The 27,071-nt window shown below is 40.2% G+C and overlaps 1 protein-coding gene across 2 annotated transcripts in view; it reads right to left on the bottom strand.

Annotated features, from left to right (window-relative positions):
- pam (peptidylglycine alpha-amidating monooxygenase) overlaps positions 1–3,508 on the bottom strand; it is an 81,916-nt gene extending 78,408 nt beyond the window's left edge. Inside the window, exon 1 of one of the 2 annotated variants that reach the window (XM_072658512.1) lies at positions 3,427–3,508. The gene's annotated coding sequence lies outside the window, so the exon portion shown is untranslated. The remainder of the gene's footprint in view (positions 1–3,426) is intronic. The other variant, XM_072658509.1, reaches the window with a different exon arrangement.
- Positions 3,509–27,071: the final 23,563 nt, after the last annotated feature.

Raw genomic sequence — 27,071 nt, 5'->3', positions numbered from 1 at the left:
CAAACGTTAACCTCAAACCCAAAGCCTGACCCTAACCACCACCCTGGTCCGAACCCTAACACTGACCCCAAGGCTGTTGAGACTACATCATTTCATCAGATAGTCTGCTATCAATTCAAACATCTGCAGATAATCTCTGGGGGTTGACCACATAGAAGGGAACCACAAAGATCTGTGATATGATAAATACTGTGGTATGATAAACCCTGATACACTGCAATGTCTAGAATGAAAAGCTCCAGAATGGATTTCCAGTTGACTGTTAAAGTCTTTTGAGCAAGCAGATGGCAACAGTGGTCTCAGATCAAGAAACCTCGTGAAGAACCAAGACTCAAAAAGGAGACTGTCCTCCTCTGGTCAGTTTAAATGAGAAATTATGAGCATTTCCATCCGTACTGTGATGCATTTCAATGGCAAACACAGTATCAGGAAAGGTCTCTAAGCTAGCTGAGCATTTCCTCTGGATGATAGGCAGGGGTATAAAACCACACAAATGTCCAATGAAACTCAGGGGGAAAAACATATTAGAAAAATGTGGGATGTGGACCCTGTAGTAGTCCTGTCTTAGTAAAGTGGTCTGTTTATATTTTAGACCCCCCCCCCTTACTTTCACTAGGAGTAGCTGGTTTCAATTGAACTGTTTTTTTACCATATTACAGCCCCACATGACTGTGGAGAGTCTCAACACTGCAACTCTAGAAACGATTGGGGAACTCAACTTACATGTAAGTGTTTTAACAGACCAGGGGTGGGAAACTCCTGTGCAGTTTGATGATTCCTGCTCAAACACACCTGATCAGCTCATCTGTTAATTGCCAGGTTTAGCAGGTGTGCTGGAGCAGGGAAATCAGCAAACTCTCAATTCCCCACCCAGCAATTGGCAGTAGGCTATTTCCAGATGTAGGCTGTGTCTGAAAAGTGGACCAGTTTATCATGTGGAAAATGTTTAAAATATTTACTATAAATAAAAATGAGCAACGCTTGGACTAATAATGCTCAGAATAACACCAGTCACGGTCAGCTGATGATGACCTTTCTGTACAGTTCATGGTCTGTCTTTGAGTGGGACCATCTGTCCCAAAGACAACAGGACACTTCACTGTTGGAGTGGTGGGTTAAATAGAAAGAAATTTGTTTACTTTATTAGCAAATAAAATCATTTACAAATATATAGTGATAAGACGACAACATCCATTGCATCGCAGGGTGTAAAACTCACCCAGTCATTCACACCTGGGGGCTATTTAGCATTGCCACAACTAATCAAAATATTCCCGGGCTCGGCAAGCTGCCACTGTTGGGCCCTTTAGCAAGGCCCTTTACCCTCTCTGCTCCCCAGGCGCTGGAGTTGGCTGCCCACCGCTCTGGGTGTGTGTGTACTCACTGCCCCTAGTGCACTAGTGTGTGTGTGTTCACTACCACAGATGGGTTAAATGCGGAGGACACATTTCGCTGTACAGTGTACACTATACAGTGACAAATACGTGCACCTTTACCTGTACACCTTTTAACTTTTCACCTTTATCTCACAGGCAGCAACAGGAGCAAGGCTCGAACCCAGAACCCCAGGCCCCTGGAGCTGTGTGGCTACCTGTGGCACCACCATGTAACCCAACAAAATGAATGCAAAGTGGAAGGGAAATGAACGGGCTAAGAATAAGTGAGGAGAGTAGCCTACACCCATATTCATGTTGTACTTACTTGTAATTTTTTAACAAACTATAAAATGAAATGATAAAGCTCAAAAGTCAGGGATTCCCACAGCTGTACAGATGCTGTCAGTAACACAACATCATGAAAGATGAAAGATGAAAGACCAAAAAAACGATTCCCTCTTTTCCTTATAAATATACTTAAGTCAAAGGATTAACTTGATCATGTTTAAATCCTCTGAGACAGAAATACTACGTAAACTACAGCTAGTTTATACACAAACCATCCCTGTTCCTTAAACTACAGCTAAGATTAGATTTGATGTTTAGAAAGTGATGAAAAGCTCCAAATCTAAAGTACACACAAATAGCATTAGCTAGGTCCCAGCAGACACCAAACGTCAGAAAGACGTTGAACTCTAATGTCGGACAGACGCTCAGTCTTAGTTTCGTTTAGAAAATGAAAATCGGGTTGACATCAAAACCCAACGCTGCGCAGACACTGACTTCTGGTTGAAAATCAAACTCAATCAAACCAACACTGGCTTTACATCCAGCTTTAATTTAACGTCTGACAGACGTTGAATTACGGTTATTCAACACCATAACATAACAACGCCAACAACAACGTTAGAATTGAACTTTCTGTGTGTTTAGCAGACACTGGGTTTTGGTCACAACTAAATGTTGATACTAAATGGCAATATAATGTTGGCAAGTGATGTTTGGAAGATGTTAGACCATGGTTACTTAACACCATGACGTCAAACCAACGGCATATCAACGTCTAACAACATCAGAATTTCATGCTGCGTGGATATTAACATTATTTAATTCAGCAGTCTTTGGTCCTAACTAAACGTTGGAACTAAATGTTGTCAATATGATGTTGGCACGTGTGTTCAGAAGACGTTCAGACGTTCGACGTTAGTTACTTAACATCCCAACATTAAGAAAATACCAACGTCCACTGCTATAAATATTCTGTCAAATTTACAATGGCATTACCCAGCAACCACACAACATTGTCAGAACATTGTCTACTGTCTAACAACATTGCCATGATGTTGCCAAAAGATGGTAGCTAGTTACTGTTTACAGCCTTGTCCCAACTTTTTCTATTATAGCTATTATTATAGCTTTTTCCGCAACCTCTCAGAGGTTATATTACCCTAAACGTTGACAAAACTTTTTAACGTCGTGACAACGTTGCGAGCCCCAAGCAGCCAACGTTGCGGGGACCGAAACCTCGGGGTGTCGCAACGTCTTTACGATGTACCCGAGATTTGGTCACCGGACGTCACCACCTACATTCAAACATACAGCAACGTCTATCGACGTTAGTGGTGGCCACCGTGGCTTAACCAGCGCTGGTTAGTCAGCCAGCCACCAGCTGAGACGGAGACCAGTTAGTTAGTTAGTTAGTTAGCTCCCCTCTATGAACCAGTTCGTAAACACAGATCCCCGGCAGCTGAACGAAAAGGTCCAAAAACAACAGAAAAACCTATTTACAGCCATAAAACTCCCCAAACACAACTATTACACCGACTAATGCCCTGTTTATAACTAGTTCTAGCCACGTTAGCCAGCCTGGAGCCTCTGTAATAAAGTTGAGTGAACTTGGGACGGAGCACTGACGTTAACTATTAGCTAACTAACGTTTACTTTGCTTCCCTCACTCGGGTGACACCTATGGCCGCTATTTTGCCTGTAAAGGTAGCTATATTCAGGACTAATGCTTCATGTAGTGTGTTTGTAAACAGTAAAACTTCACCTTTATGTTGTTTAATCGCTGAAGCTCCTCCGCCACTGCTCGACTCCCAGTCTCCGTGGATCAGGCCCGGCTAATTGAGCCGGAGTAATCGATGCAGCTCGCTGAGGGGGATGGATGTGACTGAAAGCACGTAGCTACAGGTTTAATCACTGTAAACAACAAGGTTGTCCTTTTTATCGAGGCTGTTCCGAGTTCTAGCACAACCTACACTCAGCTAGATTACTCAAATTATAGCCTCAATATAATGGGTGATATCTGCACTTTATACTTTTCAGGCCATCTTTATATCATATCCCCCATATCTCCTGTGTTCAGCTGTCTCTACATTCAGTATTTTCATGTCTAAATTAATTCATTTAACTAAATTAATTCTGTTAGTTTCACATTTCACTGCAGGTTGTACTGAAAAAGACTGTAAATGTGACCAAAAAACAAAAACAAATAAAAAATCACTTGGGTTAGTTAAATGGGGGCACTGTACACTACTGTACTGAATAAAAGCTCACAGTACAGAACAGCTGCAGTGTCCAGCATATCAGCACAACCGGACACACTGTATCACCTGTATTCTTTCATATTGTATCATGAAACTCAGCATTGTCATATATGTTTGTATCATTTTGTATCGCAACACTCATAAGCAAGCATAACACAACACAATGTATGATTATCATATTATGGTATTGTTTTTATTATATAATAACACTCACATAAATGTAATATAATGTAGTATTATCATATCATATTAAACTAAATAAATATTGTATCATTACACTCAATTTAAATCTTTGTATGTCCTTTTTTCTTTTCTTTCTTTTTTGATTTAGTGTGACTCTAGCAGTTATTCTTTACACTGTGTCAATATTTCATGACAGACTAACAGAAATACTCCAAAATGATTCGGAATAAAATACGAGGTGTTTGAGTGACAGCAACAATATTGTTTCATATTGTATCATATTTTACCATATCATATTGGATAGATCTATCTGCACGTATTGCAGATAAATAGATAAATAAACAGACAGACAGATACATAGATAGATAAATACAGAGACAAACAGACAGACAGACAGATAGATAGATAGATAGACAGATAGATAGATAGATAGATAGATAGAAAAATAGACGGACGGACGGACAGACAGACAGACAGACAGACAGACAGACAGACAGATAGATAGATAGATAGATAGATAGAAAAATAGACGGACGGACGGACGGACGGACGGACGGACGGACGGACGGACGGACAGACAGACAGATAGACAGATAGATAGATAGATAGACAGACAGGCAGACAGACAGATAGATAGATAGATAGATAGATAGATAGATAGATAGATAGATAGAAACACAGTAAATAGACACAGTTACACATTCTTCTCACAATAGGTTGACATAGGCAGACGACAGAGCATGACAGATGAGTATTTGAATACTGGCCATAGTCAAATATTATATTCAGGACTGTGGCCTGTATGAAGCTATTGGGTTCGGTTCTGCCTACACTGGCAAATTATTCATTAGGCTTGAGCAGACTGTCTCACGAGGGCTGAGGAAATTAGTTATTCATAACAGGGAAGACTAAGCTATCAGTTGTTAATTAAACTCAATTGGCTATATCTCCCAAAGCCCTGAACAGTAATGCGTCTCAAGCTTCTGGGAGATTCAGGATAGACTAACGCTCAACAACACATGCACACATGCTCTCTCTCTCTTTCTTTCCCTCTCTCTCTCTGACACACACACTCACAAACACACACACACACACACACACACACATCCACACAGCTCTATTCACCATGCTACCCGCCCACAACTTTTCCATGGTAGCAATATAGGCATTACCAATCAGCTTTGTGTCTCAGGGCCCATTTATCAGTGTCTTCCTTCATGACTGTGTAATACATGAGCTATTAATATGAGGTCATTTGCGCTTGAGCACCCCTGCCACTTTACTCTGTGCCAAGGGGAAATAACAATACATACTGGCAGATGGGGCTTCCTAAAGCTGTTTAGTGAATAATTAGGCACAAGTCTGAGGCCATGATTCATTGGATGAATGCAAAGCTCAAATTTGGTGTCAATCTTATGAAAACGAATGTATTAACAAAGAATCGACCGAACATACATGCACATGTTTACCTGAGATGATCATTTCTACAGGGCATGTTTACAAGGAAAGACTACACACCCTCATCACCTTCACAATCCTGACCTGGGAAATGTAATACTTCTTTAGTATTTAAGGGAGAAAATGTCATTAAATGAGGTTTCAATCTGACCAGAGCTGTTAAGCAGCCCAAATATTATTAAATGTATTAATTTAATTTTTTTAATACAGTTTATTTAAGTGGCAGGTGTAGCATACACTGTTAAAAATAAAGGTGCTACAATGAGATGCCATAGAAGAGAGTGTGTTATGGTTAAAATAAGTGATTGAAAGGGGCTTTTTTTTTTTTACTAATTTTTACTAAAGTTCTTCACATTTACTTTTTAAAAAAATGGTTCTTCTATGGCATTACTCAAAGAATCCCTGTGTAGCAGCATTATTATACCTATAGTATACATACAGAGTGTAGTGGGTAACAACAGCACCTTTTCCATGGCAGACTGGGGTTTAATTCCCTGGCTAGGCAAGGAGACCATGCTACATCAATAAGAGTCCTTGGGTAAGACTGAGATAAGAGTCAGATAAATGTCTATATAGTCAGATATAGATGTGTCTATAAAGTTAGATCAATTCTGTAAATATAAAAATGTGTTTATTATTCAATAGGTTTAAAAATTGCCTTTTATTTAGTTGGGTTTGATCTTTGATTTCCCTTTTATGATTTCCCATCTATTTCAACTACATTTATTTCAGATCTATTTGGTAATACTCAATTGCACTTGGATAAAATTCTTCAAGTAATTATGAAGAATTTCTATTGTTCTATTAATCATGAAATCTGATACACTGTAAAAAGCAGCTGCCTGATTTAGGCTATATCAATTAAAAAAAACAGTAACCATTGAGACTTTAAGTTTTTGTGTGACAACGACAATTTATTATTATTATTATTATTATTATTATTATTATCATCACAGTGGAATCACGAGTAGAAGTAAAACCCAGAAAATCAGGGGTTTGGGAAGTGCGCCATCATGTGGCACAGGCCTCACAGGAGGACTCTCCTTTAATGGTGCCAGTACCCTTCTTTGAGTCTGAGACTATCAGAGATTCAGTTTGACTGCCTTGGATGTGTGCTCTCATGTCGTGTGTGAGTCTAGCTGTCTCAGGATTGTCTGTTTTAGTTGGTAAGGTGTGTATTTTACACACTTTGACGCTACTGAAGAGCCTGAGAGGCTGTTTCCTGTTTACACGCCGGCTTCCTCTGGCGGGTTTTCCTGCCTGACACGTGGAGCTGATTAATGGCCTCCCAGCAGAGGGAGCCAGCCGAGCGCTCCAGCTCCAGCTCCAGCTCCAGGTCATCTCCTGGTATGTGAAAATGAATGGGAAGGGCTGGCACTCCAGCTCTAATTTTCATTCCCATTATGAGATCGCAGTTGTTTATTTCACAGGCGTATGCACTTTAAGGCCAGCCTGGCCCGAACACAGTGGGTGTGTGAATGTAATCAGTCCTGGGGGGCTTCCTGCTCTCTCCAGTGTCTGGTCCAGCAGTGTGTGAGTTGGGTTGTGTTAGTCTGGTGTTTGCTTTGAGGATCTTGGGAATTTAAATGACTATTCAAGCATTTTTCATCATAATCTATGTTTACTGCTAAAAACACAGGCTCAAAGCATACTTACAGTGAAATCTTTCAAGTTTGCTGTCAATTTCCACAATCCATGATGTATTTTGTTTTTTAATCACTAAACAACGTTTTAGGCATCTTTTTGGGGCAGTAAAGCAACTCTATCCAGCATTTTACCTTAAAATAGCAGCTAATAGGGAGAACAGCATCTCTCTCGTTCCTCTTCCAGGCTCAACACACTACCAATGTCTCTATGTAACTTTGTGTGCAATCCTGTAATACTACCCTACTGCTTCAATCTGCCTGCGTCTTTCACTTTCAGTGACGGTTCTGTATCTCTCAAAAGCCCAAAAATGTGTGTAAACGTGTCCTTCTACACAGCTGTCTGAAAGCGAATTCCACCTCCCGACTGTAGGGGGAGCCCAGGAGCAAGAAATACCAATTCTCGCATAATGCTGCTTTAAATGTTTCAAACGCTTTCTCGAGCTGTGTCCGAAACTGTGCCCTATTCACTACCCCCTACATATGAAAATCCAGACCATATATATATATAGCACTATTATAGGGAACAGGATTGAACAAGGTGGTGAGCGATTTCGGACATGTCGTTATGAGTGTGAGCTCATTACTGTGAGACAGCAGAGTGCACCACAATAAACAGTCTGAATGCTGGTCCTGAGCTGTGTGACTCTTCAAACCTGATGGATTATGGGTATTCCATGTCCTTAGTGTACATTATTTGTACATTATATATTTTGGTGCATTGTGGGATTGTTACAGTGCACTGAAAATTCAGCGCTACGTTATTGGAACCCAATTACAAAAGGACGGAACCCCAAAGTAGCGCACTATATAATGAACATCCCTGTTAAAACATCCAGCATGGACCAGCAAAGTGGTCACCAGCAAATACCAACGCATCCTCATTGTCAGAACTAAATCTTGCATCTTTATGTTTGTTTTTTTTTTACCTTATTTGGACACAACTAATAAAAAATCAGTTTATATTAATTAACATTAAAACATGATTTATTTATTTATTTATTCATCTGTAAAGTTACGCTGGTATGCTAGTCACGAGCAATGGAGGTTGATATGATGATCATCAGCAAAAAAAGGGGCTTGCTGGTCAATAGGCACCACACCTGCAACAGACCAGCAAAAATCAACATAAGCCAGTTTATATAATTAATAAGTCACGTGACATTTCCCAAAAGCAGCAGAATTGTCGTCTAACTTTTCATATTTAACAACCCATTAAGAACATTACACTGTTTCAGAGAGTGTATGTGTGTGAGCGCACTGAGGACAGCACCATGGCAGTAGCTTCCAGTGAATCCTGAGATGAAGCTAATGACGACCATTTGAGATAACAAGAGATTGGAGCAAATAATGTGAGAACACATCCGCTTGCACCTTATTAACTTTCTGCCACAACACTGCAGACATGTTGGCATATGGAGGATGTGGGTGGTGAAAGCTACAGAATCACAGATTTTCATACAGCAAGTTTCTACCAGAAAACTCTGCCAAGTGAAGGCGTTAACTGTTAGCTGTAATTAGATTGCCAGTCATGTTCAGTAGCTTTGCTGAACTGGATGAGATTAGACACATACACCAATCTGTAGATGGCAATGGCGCTTATGTGGTTATATTGTTTTCTAAGTGGACGTCACGTTTCAGACGGTCGTTCTCAATTTCATGCTGTGCTGTTCATTGATTTGTTTCTGAAAATGCTTTTGAGCTGTTATCATTGTACAATTATAATCCAATAGGCTAATCAACATCAGCCTGGTAATAAGACATGGTAGCATGTCTTCAGAATTACACTATTTCCAAAAGTAAGAGCCCTGGAGGCAAATTTGGTGCATACTCTAGACAAGCAATAGGGTTGCAGGTCTATTGGTTTTCCAAAATTAAATGGGAATAATATGATATATAATATATTTATGAATAAACCGAGATAAATAAAGACGCATTTGAGCTCCCCTTCCCACCCCAAGGTGACTGCCATGTTTTACTGCTTCACCAGCTAGGGTGAATAGGCTGGGTTTAGTTAATGGGCTGGGCTTCTGGTAATTTGGAGGCTTAAATATAAGTCAATATAGGCCATTTGAGCTCTTTGAGTTCAAGTATGGCTCAGCTTGACCCACCATCCTTTAAGATCCACCGAAGACAAGCGTCCAGGCTTTTTTCTGTATAATATATTTAATAAAATAATATTTTTTCTGTACATTTACTGTAACATATTTCCAAGTGAAGCATGTTAGACATGTTTCCTATCCAGGGAAAGCTAGAATCGAGCTAGAAGGCCTGAAAAAGAAGAAGGCCATGACATTTACATTTCATACTCTCATTTATGGCATTATGGCATCTAAAAAGTCTTATATTTGTGTTACACAGGTAGGTGAATGTAGCGTGAGTCTTGCCCACAGACTCTTACTAGTGTGTTGTACTTGCCCACACCAGGGAAATCAACTCCAGCCTGGCACAAGAAAGGCAGTGTTGTGACCGACGATGCTACATAAATCCAATTTAAAAGGATCATGGGTAAAACAGTTGGCAAGAAATCAAATTCACACAATTTTCTCCTCACCCCAAATGCATTGAGCACGTTCACGTGTGCCTGACGTGTCTAAACATGGACAGGACATCATATGGCTATAAACAGTAGCAGCAGCTGACTTTCACACTTGCCTCAAAAAATTCGGCACTACATTTTCAGACACCATTACAAAATGGCAGAACCCCAAAGTAGCGCACTATATAGTAAATAGGCACAGTTTGAGACACAGCTTGGATGTCTGGTGTCTATCACCATCACTGTGAAATATTCGAACAGAGCATCCCTGTTAATTCCTGTTTGGTGTTGTTCATTCAGCACGTTCACACAGGCCTGCTGTGTGTTTCTGAGTGAGGCTAATGTAGTTAACAAGCCAGGGGAAAGCTTTAACTGAATATCCTGCAAACCGCATGTCTAAACATGGACAGAGGCTAATCACATAGCTGTATACAGTAGCAGCAGCTGTCCTTCACACTTGCCTTGAACACATGGGGTTAGATATGCTTGTGTGGTTTCTGAAAAGCAGTGTGCTGAGCTCAACCCTGTTCTAGCAGCCATTTCGATGCCTAGTTTAGAAAGTGTCAGAAACCTCAACAGCAAGTCTGTTTGAGTTCAGTTAGCGATTCAGTGCGGTTTGAGTGAAGTGTAGGAGGATTTAGCTATACAGTTTGCACAGTCACACATTTACATGGCTTTCTAGCTTACTTGGCTTTGTGGCTCCAGCAAAGAAAGTAAGGAAGCAACCAGCTCTGTTTGTGGTAAGAAGAGACCGGTATAAATCTTCATTGTATTTATTTCATTTCTTACAGAACTATCAGTGTAGGCCTGTGGGTTTTGATTGGGGATGGAACAGCAGAGTATTTCTACCCTAAAGGCCAAGCAGACCCACAATCAGACCCTGAGGGACCCCTCCCTGCCATGCTTGTTCCGTCTTAAACATCATCTCAGCTCAGCCCCCTGCAACATTCCCTGCCATCAGCACCACAGAGGCGGCGTAAAGGTCTTGTGTTCCCTTCAGAATTACCTCTGCAGAAGAGCCTAATGATTTCCTTCCCTCCATTTACCACCAACAATTGTCTGAGAATGGTTTTATGCTCTTTCTGGAGACTTGGTGTCCCGCTGCAAATTTTCTCCTTAGCAATAAAGGACTACTAATGGTCTTATTCATATTAACTCTGGACTACAAACTAGGAATTTACATGACTCAAATGTACAGCTCAGTTTCTTATGGATTGCATATGTTAGGCTAGCATAATTACTATGTGTATGTTTAAATTAAATGTTATTTAAGGAAATATGCCCTTTAAAAGTACTATTAATTACTGTATGATGAGTCATTTGGGTTTAGGAGTTTAGGTTTACTCGTGTAAAGTGGGAGGTGTGGATTTTTTTGACTAAGACATGATCTTTTGAAACCATTACAGTAAGCATTTCCCCCTCCTACCTGTAAAATGAGAAATTTTCCATGATGGCCTAATGGTGATGGGATTTGCATGTAAGCGAATGCAAATGGCAACATCCAGCCAGTGCTTCGCAATCTCCCAGTCAAGCTGTACAAATGCATGCCTGTGTTACTGTGGATGGTAAAACACTCATCACTCCAGGGGGTGGGTGTTGGGTTGGGTGGCAAATGACCGCTCAGAGTGTCTGTAGACAGGATCTACTGTGGAACAGTGCGTCCTGCTTTACTGCTATATTTATATTAGCAACTCAAACTGGGTTTCTGTGTGACAGAATCTAATGTGATTATGTCCTCTCTTAAATGTCACTGGACACATGTTAGCCATATACAGGCTAATACCCTCCTCTTCCAAGAGTACTTGGGCGAAATGTAGTGCCAAGTATTGTGGTCTCTATACCGACTTTTGTATTTAGCAGCATCTAAGCTTAGATGTATATTTTGGATCCTAGTCCATACAAACTAGCTACGGGTATTTTTCTGAGTGAACAGTGAAGCAATTTTGAAAGTCGCTCTGGAGATGCCTTAAATGCTCTTAATGCTCTTAAATGCCTTAAATGTAAATTTGTGTTTTGGAATTGGCCCATTTTCCTGCCCTGTTTTGGTTATTGAATTTTCACAACAGTGTTTAAAAGATTACGGTTTGTTACTCCCATGTGCCAAACTCTCATTATTCAGTGAAACCAAAAAAATAGTTTTCCATTCTAGGCAGTTTCATTTTAATATCTATACATATATTAAGAAGCTTGTAGGCAGGGGTGTTGTAAGATAAGATAAGATAAGATAGTCCTTTATTAGTCCCACAGTGGGGAAATTCTCAGTGTCACAGCAGAAAGGGATAGCAAGACACTCAGTTACCAAAAACTTTAGATAAAAAATTGACACTATATAAACAATATAAATAAGAATTTAAAAAGTAATAGCAATATTATTTAGCAATATTATATTGTATGGGGGGGTTGGATGATTACAAGAGCCTGTGACTGACAGGGGCCCTAAAATGTATTCTTTAAGTATTTTGGCAGAATTGTTAGAGTTGTGCGACCCAGTGTAATACCATTTCATGCTGTCAGAGCCCCTGCTTGTAGCATAGAAGTAGCAATGTTAATATTTTGACTTGTTCTTAATTTTAAAGATCTAGCAATTGTGCAAAAAAATGACACGGGTCATAACATATGAGGTTTGGGACAGTGTTGTTCATCACTGATGAGACAGCAGCGAATTTCCAAACTTCCATTTATTTCTTTGGTAGAGAAACCCAGCTTAGTCTGGGAGACCTTAATATATGCTTGACTTTAGAGGTTTATAGGGAGTAGTACTTTTATAGAATGCAGCTTTATTGTGTATTCACTGTGTTCGCGTAGCTCGAAGTATTTGCATTTACACACTTGCATAAAGCATATTTCTGGCATTAACCTTTAAATGCTTTGGATTGCTAGTGACCCATGACCTCTTATACCATACATTTTCCATTTGTTTTTTATACAATAAGAAACAAAATACCAAATTACTTCTATTATTATTTGCTTATTGTAAACATTTATGGCTGTTTTCTAGATTCTTTGCACTAGAATCAAGTACCAGTTCGCTAACAATGCAATTTAACAAAGTTAAATTAATTTTTTACATGTTAAGTTAATTTGATGTAAATGTGTACATCATTTCCACATGAATAAAATATATATATATATATATATATACTACATCAACACAGTTATTACCAGACAGAACTGCACTGGCATAAAAGGCCTATATTTCATCTACAGCACTTTTATTATTTTACATTGGCTGCCTTAGAGCAGCCAATAGAATGCAAGAAATCAATAAACGCACGGTGGCTTAACATCATGCACATTTCATCAACCCATAGCCAGCTGAGCTCAGTGCTGGAGCTTACTGAAATCCCACCAAAACATCATTCAGGTGAAACCCAAACACACCACAAAACCCCACTTCATCATCAGCTACTCATACACTGGCATCCACTGAGTTCTGTGTTTGTGTTGTTTTTGTTTAAGTCCACAAAAGATGAGTCTGTTTCACAGAAGGAAATGGTTATTTCTTTTCCTGCCATCGTCTGCCGCGCTCGGCTCAGTGTGCTGGAAGTGCGGTCTTCGGCCCTGCTCCTCTGCGGGCCGCCGTGTCTACAGCAGCAGGCCCTCTGTTTTCATTACCACCTGTCATTTGTATGATCCGGCGGGCCAGGCTGGGGAATTTTACTCAAAGCTCTGCAGCTCTGATCGATCGCAGAGCTGAATGGCTTTGTTACGCATACAAACGCATACACATACAGTATGCACACACACACACACACACACACACACACAATTTCTCTACACTAACCAAGCTTAAATGAAAGCACAGCTGGTGTGTGTCTCGTAGGAGCACCAGTTACTCATATGCCCACAACACATTGCTCAAATTTACACCGTGGCCAATATTTGTATGGGGAACGAACAGCACACATTTGTTTCCAGCACGTTTGAGGCGACTAATGGGATCCCAGCATCTGTTGTGTGATAATAACGAAGTGTCTGAGGATCTGCTGAGGATATGCTGCTGCTTCTGAATGAGGACCAGGCTGAAAGACTGAGCAGGCAGTAAGGATGTATATAACAGTACTTTAAGGCTGAAGATGGCACAATAATTTTCTTTCCCAGCAGCAGCACTGATACTGAAATCGACCAATACCGATACCAAGCCAATAGTCCTTCTTTAAAGTCTACTAAGCTTCTTACTTCTTAGCCTCTACTTAGCTTCTAACTCACTTTGGTAATGAACACCTAAAAGTAAGTTCAAACTACTCGACTAGCCTGCAGGCAGAAACACACAGCTAGCATCGTCACATCACACAATGTGTGTGTGTGTGTGTGTGTGCTATTTTAGGCCAGATTTGTTACAGGACTGGATCGGATTAATTTCCTATTTCCCTCTGATATCTGATCCACCATTTTCTGCTGATATCAGCCCAGAGCCATCAGTACTGATATACCATGGTAGACTATTTCCATAGGCCCAGAAGTGGCTATCGGTTCTGCCCCTTAGTTGATATGAATATTTTTTAACCAAGATAACAATAGATTTGTATTTAGTCAGAAAAACAAGCTGAATATGAATATAAGACACATATCTTACATTTTATCATTTCACTGATTGAAAAAAAAATAATAATAATACTGTGGCCATCAATCCAAACTGTGCTCTGCATAAGCTTGTGTTCTTAGTCTACAGAAACAGTTATATATGTTATTTATAAAGGTCATTTTCCAGATGTTTGGGTTGAATCTTATCATAATTGAGTTTGGTCTCAGTGAGTGTGTAGTTGTTTCCCTCAGGCCACCGACTCTTAGCTATGCTGTTATAACTTATATAACGGTTGGTTGCCAGGTTGCAGTGTTGTCGGCTGTAAAGTACTATTGTCTGTACTGCTGAGTGTGACTATATGCTGGTTCAGTACTGCAGTGTTCACTCTTGTATTACCACAGGATTATACTGTTAGTGTTTATGGCAGATTAACCCTTTAACGCAGAAAGGCTTATTACACAGTAAAGCGTATTATTCAGTAACTACAGGGAATTCTGTACAAACTGGTGGGGCTGTTCTTAGGTAATAGAAGGTTGTAATAACATGTTCAGCCTGCCGGCAGTCAATAGGCTGTTTAAGGGGTTAATAATTAAAAATGCATAGATATTTTCCTTCAGTTAAGACTTTGGGTTAGGAGTTCTTCTTCCCTAATGTATTTGAGATGTTCTAACCTGCAGAGTTTAGTGTTTTAAATACATTCAACTTAAACTTTTTCATTTGTTCAACAAAGCTTGACTTATTTTTTATTTAAGGCAACAAGTTGTTGCTAACACAATAGGAAAAACAGCCCAACGAAATTGGAAACGATTGTGTAAAATATATTTGGACAGGGGTGCAAATTTTACAATTCTGCCTCTGTTTACCAAATCAGGGGATTTGATGAAATGCAGCTGATGTGACTGAAACATTAACTTTCAGCTGTAACTCATTCAATTTAAAAATATATTGCATTTACAGCCATTTTTTATATAGTATCTCCATTTGTACAGGCTGAAGTAATTGGGCAAACTAGCATAATTATAAATATAAGGATTATTTTTAATCCTTTGTAGTAAATGACTGCCTGAAGTCTGAACTCACAGACCTCAACAAACACTCAAGAAAATGAGTTTCCTCTATTAAGCTGCTTTGTCAGGCCTTTACTGCAACCGTCTTCAGTTGTTGTGTGTTTGTGGGTGTTTTTGCCTTTAGTTTTTTCTTCAGTAAGTGAAAAAACCATCAGAATAGGGTTGCGGTCAGGTGAATGATTCGACCCCTTCAGAATAGAAGCTTTTAGGATTGCTATGTTTTGGGTCACTACTGCACAGCGAAGTGGCGTCCTATCAGTTTTGAAGCATTTGACTGAATCCAAGCAAAGTGTCCGTGCCATAACAGTGCCTCCACCATGTTTGACAGCTGATTTGTTCAAAAATAAGGAGAACACATGCTACACGAGACTGCTTATCTGCTTATCATTCAGCTGGCCAGTTATATTTGTGCCTGTGCTTCATTTTAAATCCATTGAGGTAGTGTACAGAGACAAAAATACAAAAATGTGTGTCACTGTTGAAATACTTATGCATCTGACTTTACATAAACCAGCTTAAATGTCATAAGTGGACCTCACCGAAAATATTAAGCACATGAAAAATGACAAATATGGGCCCTTTAAGCTCGCACAATGCTAACAAGGCTAAGTTTAGCTACATTCACCTCATCGCAGTGCAGAAAGACAGATTCCTAACATGTCGACTGATTGCAAACACTTCAGTTAAGAGAGAAATTGTGTAAATTTGATTTTCCGCCCAAGTATTATTCAAACACAGGAATCCAATGTCAGGCACCAACTGTCAAAGTCTTTTACTTCACCCAACCTGCACACAGTAGCTGCTCTGGTGGAGGCTTGTCTCAGTGCCGCAGAAAGTGGACCAGCTCTGTGTCAGCTCATCTCACCTCAGCTGGGGGAAACAGGTATGATCGACATCCTCCTAGTTTAGTAAAGGACGTCAAATTTCACCCTGTCTGATTGCTGGATTGGAAATATTAGACTGTCACCACCAATCAGTCATGCGTTATGGAAATGCAGCCCCACCGGAATGAGGGTCCATTTGCACATATATTAACTGTTGCCACCAGCAACAAGACAAACAAATCCCACTGACATCAGACTGATTGAATTCAGATAGATTTTCTAGCTCACCAAGACATGTGCTTTCCTCCTTGTCAATACGCTGTCATTATTTTTGTAAATACTACATAATTTCTATAAGATGTTAAGTCATTACTATAAGATACTTTCTCTATATTTTGAGATACTTTCTCACTATTTTGAGATACTAAGTAATTATTTTGATAATCCTACTTGTTCATTTAAGATCCTTTTTTGTGATATTGAGATGCTAAGTCATGATGTCAGAATACTACATAATTATTTTATAACTCATTTTAAGACACTGTCATTATTTTGAGATTGTACATCATTACTCTGAGATACAAAGTAATTATTTTGAGATGCTAAGTCATAGTGCCGAAAAACTACATAATTATCTAATTTTAAAATGCTGTCATTATTTTCAAATACCACATAATTATAATGAGATGTTAAGTGATTACTACTTTCTCACTATTCTGTGATACTAAGTCTTTATTTAGATAAACTTACTTGCTTTATTATTATTTTTTTTTATGTTTATGTGACAAGTATGGGCTTTCATACAGAACTGTCTGGACGTAGCCTTGATATTTAAATGGCATTTTTGATATTTGAAATGGCATTTATTTGACACCCGTGTAAAACTAAGCGAAATTAAATGGCAAACAGTTGAATGAACAAAGGAATGAACAGTCCAATGACAGACCAGAGACACCCAGGTTAGCTTGCTAGCTGGTGGTTATGCTGGTGGATTTAGCTTCAGCTTTTGCTTGTTTTTTTTCTCTGACTGGAAATGAGTGAGACGCTGCTAAATAGGCAGTTATGTTAAAGCTGTGTGGGCAGATCAAAACACCTCAGCCTTGTGACTGGAAAAAGTACACTAACACAAGCAGTACCCAAGATTAGTACATCCCAGTTTATAACAAAAGGAGACAACTATAATATTGATAATAATATAATATTGATGCAGGACCGACGGACGGGCTGAGATCACACCATTAAAAAGCATTGATCCAAACGACCTGACTGTAAAAAAGTTGGAATGCTATCGTTGCTACCTTCAACCCTCAATGTACTTTAGAAAATGGAACACCAGCACACCACACAACAAACGATCGCACCATTTTTACACAGGCCTGAATTATCCTATGGGTTTTATGGACACTATAGAGCCCAGGCAACAATAGAGCCCAGGCAAGCAACTTTAATACGATAAGAAAACTGGCCTTTTTAGGTTACATGGCCATGACAGTAAATAAAGCTATATGATTGGTAAAACAGGGTCGTAGGTGGGTCTAAGATAATTAAGACATTGAGTAAAGGTGCTTGTTGACTGAAGGAAGCACAGAGTAAAAGAAGTGGGAACACTAAACAAAAAAGAAAACAAGTGAAAGAGGACTGGGAGGCAATGCTGTTGCAGCCTGTGCCTTTAATAAAATATTTTTTTCACATAGCAACCAAGCAAAGAACCGAATAAGGAGGTTATAGAAGATGCCACACACAATCTAACACAACGCAGCTAGCAGCAAGCGAGCAGTACCGTCAGCGGCAGCTCTTGCAGCCCGCAACCTGAGCGTAACAGCTCCAGCAGCTCACAGCCCGCCTGGTTTGATACTGTGTTTTGCAGTATCCTTATTGAGAGGGGGGTAAGTGCGCTCGCTGTCGCTGTTATCTGAATAGCTAGTGCATATAAACGTAACCCACACCACAAAAAAAATAGCTACATTGGGGCCCACTTCACGTTTGTGCCCAGAGGGGCCTGTAATTTGATGATACGGGCCTGATTTTGCCTGTAAAAGGAAGGGAACCACAGAACAGCCTAGACCAGAGAATACCTTCAAAAACTCATATTGGGGTTACAGAGTTTTGAGACTTGGCTAGCTTCTGAACTGAACCCATGAGATGTGAGTTTGTCTTAGTTTGTGGAATTTTTACTGCGTTCTGCCCATCTCTGCTCTCTGGCACAAAGACGCCTCGTAATGGACACAGCCTGATTAAAAATTTAGGGACAGTTTCATTGCACTGTGAAACTGGTAAAGCCTTCAGTAGGAAAAACGGCTGTAATGCACTGTAAGTACACTGTCAGGAGAGAACTCATGCGTATTTAATGCTAATAGTCAGGACGTCCAACAAAAGTAGTTGAAGCAATTGTTTGAAATGGAAAAAAGTAAAAGAGTGGGACTCATTTCCAGCAGAAATCAATGAACTCTTAAAGTGTTATTGTGTTCTGCTCCTTTGCTTTGTAGGGCAAGCAGAACAACAGGGTTTCTACAGTACTGATACTGCACCATACTGCTGTTTCACTCGTGTATGAAAGAAGATCCAGTAGCGCCAGCAGTCTGCTCTCACTTCACTTTTACTGCAGCACGGCCTCAGATGCCACTAATGCAATAAGTAAAACACCCAATACTCTGAAAAGAGTCTATCAGATCTCCTGGCCTTTCGGGATACACCTATAATCTGCGCTCTGGCATTGAGCCTGGAGGTGGAAACAGCTCTGGTTCTAACTGGAAACTTTCGGGTAACGGCACAATGGCGAAGAAATGCAAATGTAATCAGTGACGGTTATTCTGGAAAGCCCCGTATGAGGATATTACACTGAGCGAGAGGGGAAGAGATGATATAGGAGGCTGAGTGGAGGGCGGTGGGGTGGTGCTGGATGAGCTGGAGGTGAAAGGCTGGATAAACAGTCTTGATGGAGACAGATATGACATTGTTTTATGCATTGTTTAGAGAGAGAGAGAGAGAGAGAGAGAGAGAGAGAGAGAGGGACAGAGAGAAAGAGAGCAAAGAGAGAGAGAGAGAGAGAGAGAAACAAAGAAGGAAGCGGGCAAGAGGAGGGAGAGAGAGAGCAAGCAAAAAAAGGAAAAGTGAAAGAGAGAGAGAAAGACAAATAAGCGTGTAGCATTGGAGAAAGAGCAAGAGAGAAAGAGAGAGAGACACACACAGAGAGAGAACAAGCAAAAAAGAGAAAGTGAGAGAGAGAGAGACAAAGAGAAAGAGAGAAACAAAAGAGGAAGAGGGCAAGAAGAGAGAGAGCGAATTAGAGAGATGGGCAGATAAGCGTGTGCTGTTTGGAAAAAGTCTTCCCTCCTGGCTGGATAGGGAATAGTGGGGTGATCATGTGGGAATATTGCTCATGCTAGACAACATGTCTAAAAACAACAGCAGAGGAGGACGTAGTGAAGCACCTCTGTTAAAATCTACTACTGCTTCACAACACTCTGATTGCTTCACCACCACCTTCTTGTCTGCAGTCATCACACTATTGCTGTCATGTTAAACACCACGAGAGTGACTTCCCTTTAAGACAACAGAAATAAATAAATAAATAAATACATAAATAACAAGCAGTGCAGTGTCCAGTGTCTGTAGCTGTCCACTCAAAGCAGAAAGGTCTTGGTTTTGTCTCAGCTTGATGTGTCTTCATCTTGGTCTTGATTTGAACTTAGATTGTCCTGGGTTTGACTTGAAATTGAGGTGCTCTGGTTGTGGTCTTTACTCTGACTAAATGTGTCCTGGCCTCTGTCCTGATTCAGACTCTAGGTGTCCTGGTCTTGTTTTTGACTTTGACTTAATATGTCCTGGTCTCTGTCTTGGACTCAGTGTATTCTGTTCTTAATCTTAAAATCATGTCCCCTGTCATGGTCTTGACTTAGTCTTACCTCTACATAGCCCAGGGTCACATGCAAATGTAAAGCTGAGGAATGATGCATTTAGAAAGTGGCGGGGACATGTCCACACCATCCCCAGCAAAACTGTCAAAACATGTCTCATTAAAACCAAATAAAAAAACGGATAATTTCCCATATACGAGATATAAGGTTTTGCTGTGATGAAGATGTCAGGCTGAACATCATGCTTTTAGGACTACCTGAACATGTCAAAGTGCAGTTCTGTTGCTTAGCGAGGCAAGCAGAACTAAATCTAGGCATATAGAGAAAACTGCACTGCTTGCATTGTACTTCATAGCGTTCAGCGTCTGCGGGCAAAATGCACAGCTACTGAACCACAAGATCACAAAGCATACAGGAAGTGTATGTACAGGAAGACTTCATCTTTATCTTAGTGAGATCATTTCAGACGTTTATTGCCATTAGGCCTCACATGGTGCGTAGGCACAACGTTGAGAACCTTTAATTAAAACACTGTTGAGTGTCTCACATTTGTATCGACGGCAAGTCCTACTGCACAGTTCATCAATCTGGAGCAATAAAAACATCCAGCTTTTATTGATAACCTCGGAGAAAACTATCCGACGGGCCTGCTGAGCCCATTGACGTATTTAAGTGGTTTTTCACGTGCTCAGTGACATTACTAATGGGTCACTGAGTCATTAGGAGAAGAGAAAAAAGGGTTTAAAAGGAGAAGAGAAGCCTCTCCATGGGGTCATTTGTTTGGGTTTGGCACTTGCCCTTCTCATCGTCTGTGGCTCCAAATTAGAAGTGACAAATCGTTAGAACTGGCCAAATTCGGGTCCCTCAGTGCTGTATTCACAGTTCATTACCCATTAGGATGTTGTTGTATGAGCCTATTAAACCTCTCTGCATTAAAAGAGTGAAGAATGTGGCTATATGCTATCATTATTGTGATCAAATGCATCTCCATAAGTGTTTCTAGAAGACTGAGCAGCTGCATCTCACACAAATATGCATGTACACCAATTATAGAGAGCCTCAAACAACAACAACAACAGCCAGTGTATAGTAACTGCATAAACTGCTTATTAATGAGATTTTTAGTATTCATTTTTTAGGAGGTATAGTGAATGTGCTACAGTGCTTAACACGTCTGAACTTGCAAGTTCAATTCTTATGCCAGTCAATGCGTGTTCTCTCTGTGCCCATGTGGGATTGCGGTTTCACTGGTTTCCTCCCACCTCTCAAAAACACACGGCAGGTGAACTGGCCATGCTAAATTGCCCCAGGTGTGGGTGTGTGAGTTACTGTGTGATGAGCTTCCCACCTGAAATGCATAGAAATATCGGCCTTCATATGACTCCGGTTACACAGTGTTACACAGTTCTCACAAGCGTTATTCTGCCTGTTTCTCCAGAGTTACATTCTGCGGTTAGCAGCATTCTGATGCCGGAGTAACACTGACAGCGAGCCTATTCTTCTTATTACATCAAGCATCAACATGATTTTGAAACTGATCTAAAATGTACAGAAGCATGGCATATTTAAATCATTTTTGTAGACGAATTGTTCACGTATTTTCTCACTTCTCACTGTGCAATTGTGAAGAGGGGTGTCACATATCGCCCACTTTTATGCTGTATTATCTTTTATCTACACTGCTGGTCTGTTCACACTTGTATTCTTTTACCCTGTAGTTTCGCTTCCCTCTGACTTATGGCCCATGTCACTTCTCATCTGATCAGCCCCCACCCTCTCTCTTTCTCTCTCCCATTCTCTGTGAAAGACTCTTGTGCTTGTACGGAGCTTTTCTGCCTCTTATCTTTGATCTATGTCCCAGAGCCACCTCTCTGTCTGTCGCTGGAATTTGTTGGCTGCACGATCACACAGGGACGCTTTCACTTTCCGCTCTTTATCTGATGAGTCATCGATCTTGCTGTGCCCCTGCCAGACAAACATTTATCCATTGCCCACTTCCCAAAAACTGAAGGATCCTTGCAGTGCTGGAGTCAATAGGAGCATTTCCTCACATTAGTTAATGCTGCATCTTCCAGAAATTACTGGAATTTCATAATAGAAAAGTGACTGTAATTTCAGTGATGATGTAAAATGCCTCTTTACAGTAGTGTTGATGGGAAGCATGGTTCAAAAACTAAAAAAACCCTAAAATTAATAATAATATATTTTCCCAATATATTAAAAACCTTATTAACCTATTAAAAAGTCTTCTAATGTAAAAAAGGTGTGTTCTTTGGGAACTATTTTGCCATACAACACCTCACATGTACCTCCCCATTCTTATACAGCATCTCAGATATCACACAGCAAATCTGGAACCAGGCATAACTGTCTGGTTCCATTCACAAACATATAGATCTGTCTTGATACGTTTCTCCAGAACTCTAAGTCTTGCTGAATTATTTTGTTTATCTTAATAACCAAAGTATGAAGTTTTGAAAAATATTGGAACTCCCATTTAATGTTGCTGTTATTATCTGTAAAATGTCATTTTGTAAAATACAATAATTTACAGATTCAGTTGAAGCTGACAATAAATCATTAATATTCAGAAGCCAAGTCACTGAATTTCTGAAGCATATTTCTAATCAACATATGCCATATGGACAAAAGTATTGGGACACTTGCTCCTTCATTGCTTCTTCTGCAATCAAGGATATTATTAAAGAGCTCATCCTGCTTGTGTTGGAGTAACTGTCTGTACTGTCCTGGGAGGAAGGCTTTTTTATAAATTTTGAAGCACTGCTGTGAAGACAAGAGCGTTCGTAAGGTCAGGATGTTGGATGATCACCACCCCACCTCATCCCCAACTCTCCAACTCTCATCTCAAATTGGATGAAGCATCATCATTTCAGAGAACACATGTCCACTGCTTCCCAGCTCTGTGCTCTAGTCCATGCCTGGCATTAAGCATTGTGGCTGTAGAGAGTCCTGTTCTCGTGGTAATACTTCTCCACAGCACAGCTTATACAGTCATCTGCAGGCTAGGGTTCAGTTCCAGGGATGGGTAAGAACACCACATTACACCAATAAGAATCTTTGGGCAAGACTCCTAATACTACATTCACCAATAAGCAAAGCCTGTGTAACAAGATTCACCTCTGCATTAGAGCATCAGACGAATGCTGCAAATGAAACTATAAATTCATCAAAAAAAAGACAGAAACAGGAGAATTAATGAATTGGGTTAGAAATAATAAAATAAATTGGTGTAAATTCAAGTATGCAGTCTCAGGTCGAGCCAAGTCTGACTAAACAGTCTGCAATGATTCAATGATTCTTATTGAAAATCCTATCCAGGTGCATTATAACACTGTTATTCACTTATACAATAAGCTTAGTAAGATACAATATGAGCTATGACTCCCTTTCACCCATCCCAAGAACATCATGCAGGGCAATAACCAAAACTCTTATCAGCATCATCGTCTATCACTCTTCTTCCTGCTCTCATTTAATTACACCTTCTAGCTTTCTTAGGTGCATCAGATACACAGAGTCTTATTAAAACCTTTCTCTTCTTCTATATGCAGATAAAAGCCATCCTGCAATCCAGCTTAGTCTGTTTTTCTCCCTTTAGATCAAGCCTTTTTATCACCCAGTCTTATTTACCTCTCCTCCCCTCCTAGACCAATTGTATTATCACAGGACTGAGTGCTGAGTGCAGTGAGTCATTCTTCTATATGAGCTCCTGTTTCTTCTGAAAAGCTTATTGAACCGCTTTCTATTTGAATGATCTCACCATTGCTTTGCACAGCCCCTCTCCCTCTCGCTCTCTCTTTCTCTTGAGGGATGCCTGGCTCTTAAGGCATAGTATGTATGCCTGTTTGGGGCTTCTTACGGAAGAAGCCCTTCAATTTATTTCTACGAGTTCCTACGAGAACGTCAGGGCCTGTCATTTCACCAAAGGGCCTGCTCGGGATCAATCTGACGCTCTTTTTCAGGTAAGTCTAGTTTGATCTGAGGACTGAGCTCAGATGGCATGCCATTTTTCAGATGTAGTTCTGGGCTAAGGAATGGCCTTCAAACGACCCCCCACAGGAGACCACAAATGGAAAAGAACATTTGCACAAAAATTATAGTTATTTGCTGTAACTAGGCTGAAATGGCTGCACCATTTTCCACATCCCTTCAGTGGCATTGTGGAGGCAGGCCTACTGCATTAAACACCTTAGTGATTGGCTAAAATAGCTATTGGCCAGGGGGTGAAAAAGCATTAATCAGGCCTTAAGCTTTTACATTGATCCCAATAGTATGACTTTATTTAAGAGTCTCTACTGTAGATGCTTTATGGATGCTCAGTTTGTTTTCAAAAAAGTATTAATTAATGCAGCTGAATTTAATTTGATTATAAAAGATGTTGGATCCAACCCTAACTTTCTGAACCCAACCCTAAACCCACCCCTAAGCTTGTTGATAATCAACAGTTTGAGTAACTGATTTCAGTTGATGGTTTGAGCAACTGCCAATTAACCCACCCGTTTCCCTTAGCACTAGCATGGCTCCAGACACTAGGAGGGTAAGGACTTAACACATGTCTCCTCTGATACACATAAAGCCAGCCACTGCTGACATGCTTGGAGGAAAGCGCCGGGTCCCCAGCTCCACCACACTTCATAAACGTATGTACAGACCAACATCTGCAACAGCACTCTTGTGCACTCTTGGATTCCGGCTGATGATGGCAAAGCAGCATGGCTTGGGATTCAAACTCATGACCCTGTGGCATAGTGCATTAGACCGCTGAGATTGCTTATTATTAAAATATTTGTATTAATCTTATTTCTCAATCAAAATTTAATCAGATTTCTCTCATTTTCTCATCTCATTCAGTGTGGTTTAATGTGAAATGAGCCATTTATGTAATATCCAAAACAATTAGTAAGCTAAGATAGTCCTACTTCAAGGCCTCAGAATGCTTTAGACTTGTAACATACATTTCAGGCCAAATAAAACCATCTGTAATAAAACAAGCATCTCAAGCATGAGGCAGCCTGTTTTAACCACTGTGTGTAATAACTTCCTGTGATGTAGTTTTATTTGGAGCTCTTTGACACCTCAGACATCTGGTTCCTCTCACAGTTACTGTGAACAATTCTGAAATGCTGACTTCTGTAGAGCATTTCACGTCTAACCACTCAGAATGACAACCATTTAGTTATGCACAAATGTTGATAAGTTAGTGAAATGCCCCTGTAAGGCTTATTCTCCAGTAATTGCTATGAATTATTCAGTAATCATTATGAAACTAATGAGTAAGTAATGAGAGGGAAGAAGCGAAATGTGGATTTGATGATGAAAGGTACAGAGATGAGCTGCAAACTGGGACATGCTGAGAACTGAGAGTCTTGCAGTCAAGGGAGGGAGTTTATCATTATTAAAAAAAATACTGTTAAAGTAATCTGCACCTCACCTCATACTCCAACCACCTAAAACAACACAGTGCAACTTACAGTCTGATGTACTTTAATATACACCTATTAGCCATAACATCAGGTAAGGTGAAAACCACTGATTATCTTCATCTACAGTGCCGTCTGTCAAGGGGTGGATATATAAGGCAGCAAGTGGTATGCAATGGTCAGTACCTACCAAAAGCTGCCCTAGAAAGGACAACTGGTGAACTGGTGGATTGCTCATTGATGTGATCAATGGAGGCCCCACCTCACAACTGACAGGATTTCTACTGCTAACGTTTGATGGAAGATACCAAAGGATGCCTTCAGAGGTCTTGTGAAGTCTATGCCTTGAATGGTCAGATCTGTTGTGGCAGCACAAGAGGGGCCTATTGAATATTAGGCACTGTATATAATGTTACGGCTGATCGTACTGTGTCAATAACCACAGCTTCGTTGGTGGACTAAATCACAAGGTACATTTTAATGACCTGTAAGATCACCCTGCCTCTTTTAACACAGAATCTAGAACATCTAAGTATCTATGCATGCACTGAGAACGAAACACTCGCTTCCAAAAGTGTACCCATGCCAGTTAACCACATGTAAACAGCAATGCCTCTGAGGTGTTGCAGGTTTGTCACGCAAAGAAGGGGAAATGTCCTTTTTTGGTCCAAACCAATAAGTCTGTGCTGGGGCCTGGTAAAACATCTCGCCGTGTTCTTCACCGCGAAAAGGAGGAGATGAGTCATGCTAGACTACAGGAAGTCAATGCAACCTTCACTTTCCACACTGGCATCACTGATGTCTAATGAGACAAATTAAAGAAAATGCAGATGGAATGGGAGGGAAATGCCACGTTGTAAACGTTAAATGAATGCCTCCTCGAAGCGATGCATTTTCCCCAGACTTGCTGACAAATCCTACCCCAAAGCACAGTGCCAGTCAGCTGTGACAACAGGGGACTTTCTTATCGATTTCACATTTTGTCTCCGCTGCTGACTGCTCAGATTTCAGATGCTGTGGAGAGGGATGGGAATACCACCATTTAAATGAGATTTCAAGGATTTTAGGTTGAAGCAATTTCCCCAGACACAATTATTTCCTTAATTCAGAACAATTTTCATAATTCTTATAAAAACAAAATAATGGCATGGTTGGAGATCAAAGACTTGAAATACTGTCATTTAAATATACAAAATACACATTTGAGTTCTAGTTCAGCTTTCTTTCAGGTTGTATTTGTTACATAGATCATTGTATTGTCTTGTCCTGTCCTTGGTTAGTGTCCAATGCATACGTTAGGTTATTGAGGCCTGACAATAGAAACCACTTACCTGAATTGACCTAAATGTGGCAACCACTCAAGAATTCGCACAAAAAAGACAGAATACAGACAAAACCAGAGAAAATATCAAATTTCAGAGGCCAAGAAGAGGATAATAATACTGCATTTGAAAATGAGTCCTCAAAATATGGACCTTCTTAATGATCTTTCCACAAAAAAACAGTGCCTACTGCATGTGCCTACAATGTGCACTTGATTATTTATTACATATTTCATCTGTGCGGACTGTGCATCCAATTTCAGGAGCCAAAAAGTAGACAAGACTGTCAT

Source organism: Salminus brasiliensis, chromosome 16 (genome assembly GCF_030463535.1).
Source record: "Salminus brasiliensis chromosome 16, fSalBra1.hap2, whole genome shotgun sequence".
NCBI lineage: Eukaryota > Metazoa > Chordata > Actinopteri > Characiformes > Bryconidae > Salminus > Salminus brasiliensis.
Note: the sequence above shows the minus strand (reverse complement) of the source record. Positions and strands in the feature narration are given on the sequence as shown.